This window comes from Spinacia oleracea, chromosome 6 (assembly GCF_020520425.1).
Source record: "Spinacia oleracea cultivar Varoflay chromosome 6, BTI_SOV_V1, whole genome shotgun sequence".
Taxonomy (NCBI): domain Eukaryota; kingdom Viridiplantae; phylum Streptophyta; class Magnoliopsida; order Caryophyllales; family Amaranthaceae; genus Spinacia; species Spinacia oleracea.
Window position 1 is genome coordinate 119,550,850 of NC_079492.1, and position 12,541 is coordinate 119,563,390.

The 12,541-nt window shown below is 35.3% G+C and overlaps 1 pseudogene; it reads right to left on the reverse strand.

Annotated features, from left to right (window-relative positions):
• Positions 1 to 8,075: 8,075 nt before the first annotated feature.
• LOC110804135 (cytochrome P450 71D10-like) lies at positions 8,076 to 10,986 on the reverse strand (annotated as a pseudogene).
• Positions 10,987 to 12,541: the final 1,555 nt, after the last annotated feature.

A 12,541-nucleotide genomic window follows, 5' to 3' on the forward strand; every position in this document is an offset into this window, starting at 1 on the left:
GCCGTTATAGAGGAACCTATAGGAGTTGGTGTAAATAATGATCTAGAGGAAAATGATGTAGCCGTTGAGGACGAGAATGTAGAGGTTGAGGCAGAAAATCCTAACCCAAAGACCTATGAGCCTACCATTGAGATCACTGGTAAGGTGTGAAAGAGGATTCGGACCCGGAGGAAGAGTTCAACGAATACTGAAAATCTAGATTTCACTCCACAAGTTTCCAAGGAAAGAGCAGATAGGCAAGATGCCTTAAACGTTTGAAGTTGTAATAGTTAGTTAGTTCCTTTATGTTTTAAAGAATAAGTAGCAAAGCTATAACAGTTTAAAGTTAAAGTAATATGAGATCGAGTTATTGTTTATTCTTTTCAAGGATGTAATAACCTTTATAGAATTAGCAATAAAAGTTAAAGTATTCGTTTCCAATTTGAGAATTCCATAATTCGCCCAGCGGTAGTTTATATTTATGTCATAGAACCTTTATTTTATTTTGAGGACAAGTACGTTATTATGGTTTAGAAATTGTTATTAATATTGTTTTGAGGAATAAAATTTTCTTTAGGAAATACAAGTTTTTTTTGAGGAATTAAAGTTAAATATTTAATTATCCAAGTGGTCAATGATTTAGTTTGGGCACGCGAAGAGGAATATTTCTTTTATTATTATTATTTGTGATGATTGAATTTGATTTGTTTCCCTCGATCGGATGTCCTTTATGTGAATGTCGTTCGCAAATGATAGAGGAGAATTATTTTGCAATGATTGTTGCACCTTCGTAAAAGATTTTATGTGAATATTGTTTATTGAGGCGATCTCTATGGTCAAATCAAATATTGCTTGATATAGAATGACATGTAAGTGAGGTTTAGAACCTAAGATAGAGTATATTAACTTCAGGCCATGTTATAGAATGACCAACAATAATGACTTAGTTGTTGCTATTCGCCTCTTGGCGGAAAAACTGACACAAGAGAGGACTGAGCGTCCCGATTCTGCTGGAGACATGCTTGAGAGACTAGCCAAAGTTAAGTCACCATACTTAAAGAGGCAAGCTGATCCTACCTTTTTAGAGAACTGGGTTAGAGAGTTTGAGAAACTGTTTGGGATGTGAACTGTCTTGAGAACATAAGAGCGGGTCAAGTTGTACTGTACTTGGAAGATGAAGTTGATTTGTGGTGGAGAGGAAATGGGGTTAGACTTAGCGCTGTTGAGAGATTCAATTGGGATTCTTTTGTTACTGCCTTAAGGAAACTCCTTTAATGAGAAAGCAAAATGCACAATAATTCATAAACCTTAGGATGGGATTGGCTAAGTTTGTACAAGGCTGAGATGGACGTACTGTGAAATTCAGAAAGTAAATGTAAAGAACCATGTTGGAAGATTGACCTCCTATAAATGTTTTGAGAAGTCCAAGAACCTTTAGTTATTGCTGTAATGCAAGTGAGGACTTGATGAATAAGGAGTGTGAACTATTTTTCTGTAGTGTGTTAGAGGTGGGTAAAGAAGTTGGAGTGGAAATCAAGGATGTTGCCATTGTGAGTGGATTCATTGATGTGTGTCCGAGTGAAATTGCAAGTATGTTACCTGTTGGAGCCTTTGAGTTCACTATAAACTTAGTTCCTGGAACGACACCTATAACTAAAGCACCATATAGAATGACACCTCTCAAAATGAGCAAATTAAGACACAATTGCAAGAGTTGTTTTGTTAAGGGGCATATTAGGCCTATTGCATCACCGTGGGGAGATCCTGTGTTGTTTGTTAAGGAGAAAGATAAGAGTATGGAATTATGCATCGATTTTAGGGAGCTAAACACCATCAAGAACAAGTACCCTTTGCCTAGGATAGATGACATATTGGATCAATTGAATTAGGCGAGTGTGTTCTCGAAGACTGAGTTGTGTTTGAAGTATCACCAATTAAGGATAGCTGATAAGGGCCTAAGACCTCATTAGGACTCGTTATTGTCATTATGGGTTTAGAATAATGTCTTTTGGGTTAAACAATGCACCTGCCATAATTATGGATTTGATGAATAAGATTTTCCACGAATTCCGAATTAAGTTCGTTATTATATTGATGATATCCTGATTTATCCAAGGAATGAGAAAGAGCTAGCATGACAAACACTTGAGGATTGTTTTGGAGACTCTTAGAAAGAATCTAGTGTTATGTGAATGAAGTATACAAATCTTGAAGTCACGTGTGTATAAGTGACACCGACGGAAAAGTGAAGACTAAATTGATTGAAAACTACGTTACTTAAGGGAATAAAATTAAGAGAAGATTCGAGTGGTCCAGGATCGTTAGAAATCATTTGTTGTCTTGAAAAGATGGGAAATATACGAATTGGTGAAAGAGCTAAGAGTTAATCCCAAGAGTTATACATCCATGAAAGGCGTGATGAGGTTCGGTAAAAAAAAAAAAAAAAAAGAAAAAGTGAGCAGAAAGCGTTTCTGTAGATCCTACTAAGATTCAAGTTGTGACTGAGTGACCTACTCCAAAGAACGTGTCCGATATTTGAAGTTCTCTAAGCCTAGACGACTATTATAGGAAGTTGTGAAAGACTTTTCGAAGAAAGCAAAACCAATGACCAACTTGATGAAAAAAGAATCGAAATTCAAGTGAAGTGAGAAATGTGAAAAAGCTTTCTAGGTTTTAAAGGAGCGTGTAACCTTCGCACCTGTTGTCGCATCAATTGAAACCTTATAAGGCTAATTACCCTACCCATGACCTAAAGCTAACTGCTATTGTGTTATCTGTGAATATTTGGAGACATTACCTTTATAGGGAAACATGTAAGATCCTTGCCGAGCACAAAAGTTTGAAATTTTGGCAGTAAGGTCCAGTTGAATCTTGGGGACGACATTGAAAATGAGTATTGCTTTCCACCCTGCAACCGATGGTCAGCCTGAGAGGACTAACCAAACCATGGAAGATATGTTGAGAGCCTGTGCTATTGACCTTAAAGGGCAGTTGCTAAACCATCTAGATTTGATTGAATTTTCGCGCAACAATAGTTACCATGCGAGAATTAAGATTACACCTTTTAAGGCGTTGTATGGAAAGAATTGTAGGAGTCCTACTTGCTGGAATGATTTTAGGGGAAATATTGTATTGGGGATAGAATTCCCTGAAATGAGTTACGGGGGCGTAACTCGTTTTCTTTAAGAGGGGTAGAATGCGATAGAAATTCGCGCTTTTTACCTATTTTCATGGTATTTTTATGCATTTTATGCTTAATTTTTAGCAACCTTTACATGTTGATGCAAGTAAATAGATTCTCCGCATAAGGAAATGTGTTCGTGAATATAACAAGTAATTCTTAATTGGCAAAAGAGTGCACAAGAGTGGCACAAAGTACGAGTACAATTAGAATAAGTTGTGAAGTTTGGAAAAAAAATGTGAATTTTCGTGTCAAGTTTCGGGACGAAACTTCTTTTAAGAGGGGTAGATTGTAATCCCCCGTAATTTTATTATATTTTAATTATATACTTTAACGTATATTTAATATATTTAAATGTAAATTTACGAATTCTAGAAATGAATATGTAATTGAAATATAATTATGTTATTACATTTTGAATATTTTAAATGATTTACGAAATCAAATGTATTTTTGAATTTTACGTTGAAACGAATTCGGATTTTGAAATCACGTTCTATTGGAATTAGAAAGCAAATCCTAAATACTATTCCTAGCCCAATTGGGCAAAGCCCAAACCAACAAAACCCATATGACCATACTCCTTTCTCTTTTCTAATTCATGTAAAACAAAAATAAAACCCTATTCTCTTTCTCCTTCCTCATTCACGTGAAACATCAACAAAAAAAAAAAGAAACAAAGCTCTTCATCCTCTCGACACAGCAGCCCCAGCAACCACCTCCTCGCCGCGGCTCCTCCCTCGACGCCGGTGAGTCCTTCTCCCTCTCATTCGATCTCTCCTCCCCTTGTTCTTTCTTTCTTTTCTTTTCGTTCCTTTTCCCTCTGTTTTCGTAGCTTAGCCTTGTCAATTTCGCAGCACCACCGCGCCCAGCCACCGTCGCCGTGAATTTCTGCCGCGCCCAGCCACCGTCGCCGGTGAACACCCCTGCCGCGAGCCACCGCCGTCCAGCCCTTCTCTCTCTCCTTAATCCTTGGTTATTTCTTAAACCCTAAGTAACTAATTATTTTAAATTAAAGCTTGTTAATTTAGATTATGTTCTTAAATTAAATTTGTAATTTTTATGGTAAATATGATTTTCAGATTTGATGTTGAGATTAAAAAACGAATTAATTTTCAGTTTTGATTAATTAAATATTGAGTTAGGGTTTATTCATGATGTATTAGTTTGAATTAAGTTTCTTGAATTAAAGTTAGGAGTTTTGTGATTTAAGTTATAAATTTCAGATTTTTGCAAATTATATAATAAAGTTATTAATTTTCAGATTATCAAATTACTTTGAAATATTAATTTGGATTGTTTAAAGTACGAAATTCAAGGTTTTTATGAGTTTTAATCATGATAGGTTGAGTATGGATTATTGAATTGGTTGTTTTGAGATTCTAGGAACGTAGATTGACCATGGTGAAGCTTTTAAATGAAATTATATTGCTGAAAATTTAAAGTACGATGTTTGCAAAAAGTTTTCAACGAATTTCAGCCACTAGTTCAATAATTATGATGCTAGGAAATCAAATGTTTAAGTTTTGATATTGGGGAGAGCTCTAAATATGTTTAGGATGCATTTAGAATGCTTTATTATGGTTACCAATGATTAGAAATTGATTGGTATTACTTGTTGGTTGTTTTAGGCGGAGAATTCTCTTTAGGCAACTTTTGAAAGTGTTAAGGTGGCCTATCAGTTTGTTTACACAAGGTACGTACATACCTGTGTGCTTGGAATGTGTGCTAATTGATGAAACCATGTTGAATCTTGTTGTTGAACTTGGTTATGTTGATATTATTGTTGAACTTGGTGATGTTGATATTATGGACGAACTGGGTTATATTGAATGTGCATGTTTAATACTGTTGGAAAAACTTATTGAACTTATTTTGCACTATAAGAACTGTAACATGTTAGTATGGATGTTTGATACAAACATGTTGGTTGGGAACACTAGATTATTCTATATGATTGGGTTGGATCAATTGGTTGTTGTTCCCTTTCTATCTTTTCACTACTTTATAAGGGCGGAGGACCTTGTTTAGTAAGTTGAAACTTTATGCCCATATACAGGGTTGCTCATGGTTAAAGGAAAGGTTGGTTAAGTTGGAATGAGTCTTGATTGATGCTTTTATGATCACTTACTTAATTCCAAGATAAAAACAGTTGTGAACAAATGTGAATTGTCTGTCTTATGTAATGGTTGAGTCATAACGGAATCTCAATTTGTAAATCATGTAAAGTGAAACTGAATAGCAATAGCTTTAGACTGTGCACGTCTGAAGTGACGGACAAACAGGAGTTGGGGTTCATGGTGGTAGCCCATGGCCTTTAATTCGGACCGGATTGATCACCGTGTCCTATTTTTATTTAAACGTTCCTCGATATCGCAGGTCACTGAGGTTACGGAGTCGCGCCCGTACCTCGTCTTCCTTAGTGAAGACTTCTGGATGGTCAACTCGGTCCATTGTCTATTTCAACTAAAATAATATTATGGTTATTAAGCCTAGCTTAGTCTAGTCAAGTATAATCGTCAATTTATTATGTTTTGTCTGTCCTTACTTATATTTATTAGTATCATGTTAGGGTTGTTGGTTTGATAGTATCATGCTAGGATTGTTGTTGTTTTAGTATGTAGTACTCAGCTTTGCTGATTACGTGCTTTGTTTGTGTGTGTTGATCATGGCTATGCCTTATTGATCCTGTGATGACCCATCTTTGGTGAGCAGTCTCTAAGGATCAATAAGCGTTGCCCATCTACAGGTTTGAAGATGATGCATCATTGGGATCGGGATTAGAGAGCTTGTAGTTCTATTCGTTTAATTAAGTGATTTAATTTGTTAACTTGGATTTGAAATTTGTCGTACTATTCGTATTTCCTTATTTCAGTTAATTGGTTTTGGACCTAATATGTAATAAGATTACTTATGAACCTAAAAGTTAGTTTTATGTTTTCCGCTGCAAAATTCTGAATAAGTCGTACGTTTTCACACGGGCGATAATGCCTTGATAATTCTCTATGTTTTATATAAAAAGGTTATTTTAGAAAAGGGAGAATTGTCGGGGTGTTACAGTTGCTCACTCTCAAAGCGATCAAACTGACTCTCAAACCTATCAAGCCGACTCTCAAACCTATTAGCTATCAAACTGAGAGGCGAGTTCTTGTTGGTTGAGCTCTAGTTTCCGGAACTGGGCATAGATAACCTCTGGGTCTAGGGGACCGGGATCACTAGATGTGCCTGCAACCCGTATGCATCACAGAAATAGGTCTGCTCTGGTATATGTGACGGGCAGACGGGGGTCCTGGGGAAGCTGGGCCTCAGGGGTGGCATATAGGTAGCTTGCTTGGTCAGGGAGAAAGGTCATGATATCGGTATTGGGAATTATGAACTATGTCTTGCCATTAAACATCCACTGAATCTCACCGGGCCTTAAATTATGATTAACAGGACGAATCCACCCTTGCCTTTCCAGATATGCAAGGGTGATAGCATTGCAGCCTATAACTTGGACATCGGCCGGTGATATGGATGCACCAAAGGTGTTTGATAAATTTCAAGCAGAACTATAGTTCAAGAAGAAGTAAGTTCTACAGTATTCAACAAGGTTTTTAATGCAGAAGAACCATTGAAATATTCAATGGTGATCACTCAATCTTCTGTGTCAATTCCTTCTTTAGAATGAGTACAAGCTTATACTTCGCTTAATAATTATAAGAAATTCTTTCTGCCTACACCATCACATGTTAATCAACAAGAAATGTTGGTCGAACATGAACTACATATTCTTGGAGAATCAGAATATTCATTTGAGCTTCATGTGAGGGGTGTTGACTACATAATCTCCCTGGAACTAGTAGCAATGCTAGTTAACACGAGGCCTAGACCTTGGCCTCCTCCTCTACCTCCTTTTTAATGGCGAACTAGGGACGTGAACTGTTGAAATTGTCTAATGAGATTGTCAGCATAAGAAATCAAAGAAGAGAGATGCTAGCTCAAATAGTTAAACGTCAGTTTCTTGGTGTATTTGGTAGAGAAAATTAGGAGGTGGATCCAGAATTTCAATGGATTTCTTGGTTATCTTGATGACACCATGAGTGAGTTCCATCAGTCGGTTTTGCTGGTTCCTTGCAATTTTTTTTTTGCAAATTGTTTTGGTGCCAGAAAAGTTTTGCAGCCATCAATATGATGTATACTTTCATCTTGATGGAAGACTTGAGGACAAGTCTTTCATAAGGAGGGAGGAATGTTAGGGGAGCTTAGCTGAGATTCTTCATAATTTAGTTAGTCTTAAGTAGTTAGATAAATGTAGCATATATATACATGTAATTAGTCATTGTATTAGTCATTCAAAGAAATAAGAAAACTCTTGATTCTCTCTCTGGTTCTATCTCTGATTCTCTCTCTCTTCTGTCTGAATTCTCTGATCTCTCTTCTCTTTCTCAATTCATCTTCTATCATCCTCAATCTTCATCATTGAAGAATATCCCGCAATTGAGCTAGCCTCCTGCAACAGTTATATCTAAAATTCTACACATTGAAACGAATCTACAATCCTTATTGTATATTAAAAATTTGTCCTTAGTCTTCTGTTTATTTTTTTCTTTTTTTTTTTATCTATCCTCCTCTCCTCTCTTGTTCTCTGAAACTTGAACAACAATGGAAGTTTCTCTCTCCTCACTCTTTCCAATCAAAGCATAAAAATTCCTAATATTTGAAGGTTGGTTTGTTAAAAAATCCAAGTTGAGGTAAAGGTGTATTAACTTGGGAAAAAAAAGTCAATCGATGTGTTTAAAGGTGATGGGAAAAAGCAATTTAGGTACTTAAAAAGGTGAAATAATCAAAACGTTAGTCCTCAAGATCAAGAAATAAACAAAATTTAATGCACATAATTCATTCTTAAGTATTACTGTTTAACATTAAGATCTCATTATTGTAGACCTGGTTTGTAAGAGTTGGGAATAGGAATTACATGCAATTCATTTTTCCTCCTCATTGTTAAGCCAAAGGATTCTTCCATGTCTAGATACATAGGACATTGAACTTGGCGAGGTAATTTCCAATCAAAATGGTAGAGTAGCACGGCTAATGGGAGCTCAACATTGGCTATACCAAGTGTCATTCCAGGGCACATTCTTCTTCCAGCACCGAATTGAATTAGCTCGAAATTAGTTCCTTTGAAATCTAGTGAACTATTTTCAAATCTTTCAGGATTAAATCTTTCGGGCTCCGGCCAATACTTAGGATCTCTTCCTAATGCCCATACGTTGATAAATACTCGTGTTTTGAAAGGGATGTCAAAAAATTAGATTTGGCATGTCTTGATGGATTCTCTAGGAGTCAAGAGAGGAATTGGAGGATGAAGTCGTAACGTTTCTTTGATCACTTGTTTTAAGTACTTGAGGTCGTGTAGCTTTGTCTCATCAATTATACCTTCTCCTTTATATACTTGTCGGACCTCAACTTGTGCTTTCTCCATTGCTTTTGGGTTCTTTAACAATTCAGACATTGCCCATTCCATTACTGTTGAAGAGGTTTCGCTTCCAGCACCAAAAAGCTCCTACCAGGACATGAAAAATGGAAACTTTCACTGTTATTCACATTAATTAGTAAGGATTCAATTGTGATTTCCACCTAATTTAAATTGGTATTACAGTAGATAATTTAAATGAAAACTTATTTATATATATGGAATAGAGTAGAAACACTAACCGACACCACTGCCTTAATGTTTTCTGTAGTCAAGGAGAACTCTCGGGGGCCTTTGACATTATCCTTATGAAACTTGAGAAGAACATCCACCAAGTCTTCCTCTTGTTTATTTTGATCTATCTTCTTATACTTGTGTTAATCAATTATAGGATCAAGTATTCTATTTGATTCGCGAACAAGTGCCTTGAATTTCTTCTTCATCCCACTTATTGAATGAAGAAATACCCCGATCGACGGGTAGACGTCTGCGATGGAGAAACCAGAAGCAGCCTTTGTAACAGCCGCGGTTAGAGCTTGGAATTCTTCTTGGTCTTTACCTTTCTTATTGAAGGCTACTCTGATGCATTACATACTTATCAAGATTTTACACATTTTATTGAAAATAAGTTCAAATTACATTTAGTAACGTTTATTACTATAGGGCCAAATTATTTTTAATCTACACAAGTTTGACTTTCATACTGTGTCAGATCTTGACAATAAAAACTTTTCAAAGTTTTAAATCTTGTTCAATACAAGTGTACTCAATCGTTATGTCACAACAATATTTATGTTTTGGAACTAATAATTCAAAATAGTGTTTTTGGCTATGCCCGACCTGCCGGCCAGTCTAGCCCCTCCATTCTTTATTATTGTTATTGGATGAAGTTTTACTCCATTGTTTTACTTGCATTTTTATAGGCGATGTTATATTATTGTCATGTGGAGTACATTTAGTGTAGTGGTATTCAAATTAAAATTTTCAATTGTTTTGCTTTCTTTTGCTCTCTATAATTCACTAATTAACGTACATATATATATTACATTCGTTTCTTATTGGATGACATAATTTGATTTTGACACTATCTACACAAGCTTTTTAATAAGTTTTGTAATTTATTCTTAAAAAACATAATAATATGGGGTCTTAAATTATTAGATTCTTCCTAATAAATGTTTACAAATATCAACTTTTTATAATTTTTGCCCATTTATAGTTAAAGATATTAATCTTTAAAATTATGCATGAACAAAGGTGCCTATAAAATTGTGTCAACTTAAAAAATAATGGAAAAATCATTTATTACCTCTACTTTGATAATATTTTCAGCAAAGTTAAAATATAAGTGGATGACAATCAACTCGAGCTGTATGTATTACTAAGGTTTTTTTTTCATATTTACCACTTCTCAAATTTCAATTTTTCTTATTTACCATCTTATAATTAAATTACAATTTTATATTTATCACCTTACTTTTATGAAACATTTTGAATTCACCACCTTTTTAACGAATTTATCAAATTTTCCGTCTTTGTGTGCCCATTTAACCGAATTTTTGAATTTCTTTCTTCTTCGTTAGGTTTTCAATTGAAAAAGTTAGTTAAATCAGAGTATTACCCAGACGTAATAATGGCAAAATAAATTTGAAATGCAAAAGTTAGAGGTAATACCTAGACGTAATGTTGAAACTGAGACCAAAGAGTTTGTTGCTAAGGTTAACAACGGACCCAGCAGTGGCGGAGCCACGGTGCCCTCAGTGGGGTCCTTGACCCCACTTGAATTTTTTTTTTTTATAGTTAAAATTTCAATTTTTTTAAAAAAAATAAATAATTTTAGTGAAAGTTTCATCAATTTTTAAATAGTGACCCCACTATCTCAAAATTCTGGATCCGCTACTGGGACCCAGCCTCCGACCTTAACACCTCTATGAGCTCCGCAACCTCACGATTCGAGCCGCTTCGTCGTAAACATCTCAACCACGTTCCTAACCTGGCGCCAATAATCACCATATGGGGCAAGTCCAATATCAGAAGATTCATAAAAAATGTGTTTCCCAACCATAAGAGATGGCCTACTACAAAACACAGCATCATGAGTTTTCATCACTTCCCTTGCTAACTCAGCCGATGATATAACAACGGTAGAGACTTCCCCGAGTTTGAGGTGCATTATAGGCCCGTAAACCGTTGCTAGCTCAACGAGCCGACGGTGTGGGACAGTGTTTCCTCTCATTAGTTGGTGGAGGTTGCCGATTAAGGGTAACTTTCGAGGTCCAGGTGGTAAATTTGTTGGTGTTTGTTTCTTCAAAAGTTTCAATAATATCAACGAAAATACCAACGCTGCTAAGCTTAGCCAAGAAACCTCCATTTTTTTTTTATATATTATTATGATCGGTTTTATTGGAATACTTCTATTAGCTACCATTTTCTCTCTTCTTCTAATAAATCTATTTCATATGTTCGCAAACAAACGTAAGACTAGTACTTGGAGACTTGGAGTCACGTTGTAATAGTTTGATTTTTTTTATTTAGACCACACCAAACTTATATCTTGGCTGGAAAAACACTGGATTTGGCAGAATTTTTTAGCCCGGTCCAAAAAATCTAATTTACATGAATGCTCTCCCTCACAGTTTAAACTTCAAGTAAGGGCGTTATCTTTTTTTAACACAAAGGAGAAGATTATATATTACAAATCATAACAAACTGTTCTTATAAAAGTGGGCGAAACCCAAAAACTTGCAGCCCAACATAGTCCTAGAAATTGCAAATCTAATATATTACAAAGCCAAAACGCCAAAAGTGTGCTCCCCCAACTAACTGTTTGCCTGTAAACCTTCACGCTCACGTAGTCATCCAAACTTTGGGGAATCTGCTCCACTGGGAAGTTATCCCAGATCCACCTCCTCCTTCTGCTTATCCATTGTTGGTTCCTTCCTCTTAAGATTGGCTGTGGTAGTTGTAACTGTGGTGGCCATTGTTCCGAACATTATCTGAGTTATCAATACGGAGTATATGTTATACTACGTACGTGAAAACCAAATTAAGACTTTTGGTTTTTTTTTTGTTTTTGCAAGTCATGATTTTATATTCAATCATGAACTAAAAAATAGGAATATCTATAGTAATCATGGTGATTATGAAAACGGGCAATAAAAAACTGGATACTACTTTTTGTGCTTTTCATATTTTGGTATTTAGTTATGTAAAAAACTGAAAATGAGAAATAATATCCAACGGGTATGTAGTACTTGTGGTATAAAATAGAGATGCTTTTCATTTTTATGGAAGCTAGTAACTCTCCCCTGGCTGTCCTGTGTATTTAAAAAAAATTATACTTTTCCGTTCCTTAAGTATTGTACCATGATGACTTTACGCTTCCCAACACATAACTTTGACTCTTAATTCCTCGGATTATCTATAAGTAAAAATTATTAAAAGTTGATATTTAAAAAGTATATATATATATCGATACGAATCTAACAAGATCCTACGTGATTACATATTTTCTTATATATTACAAAAGATGGTCAAAGGTGCATCGTGAATAGTGTAAAAGTCAACATGGTGTGATATTAGCGGAACGGAAGAAGTATATTACTTTCAATGTTAATATAAATTATTTTAAGTTATCCTATACTTTGTATGTTTTTGAAATTTAATTTTTCCATACATAGTTTACATTTAGATCTAGTTTGGTCAATAAAGAAAGAAGACAATAGTTTACATTTAGGCTTCGTTTGATATGCGTAAAATGTTTTCATTGAAAACAATTTTTCCCTTTTTAATTATTTTACCTTGTTTGGTTGGGTAATGGATATATGGAATACAATTTGTCATGACTCCCTCAAAGGTGGAAAACCGTTTTCCATTTGAAAGGGATCAGGGAAACCACTTTTCCTTCTTTCCTCCTTACCTCCCTC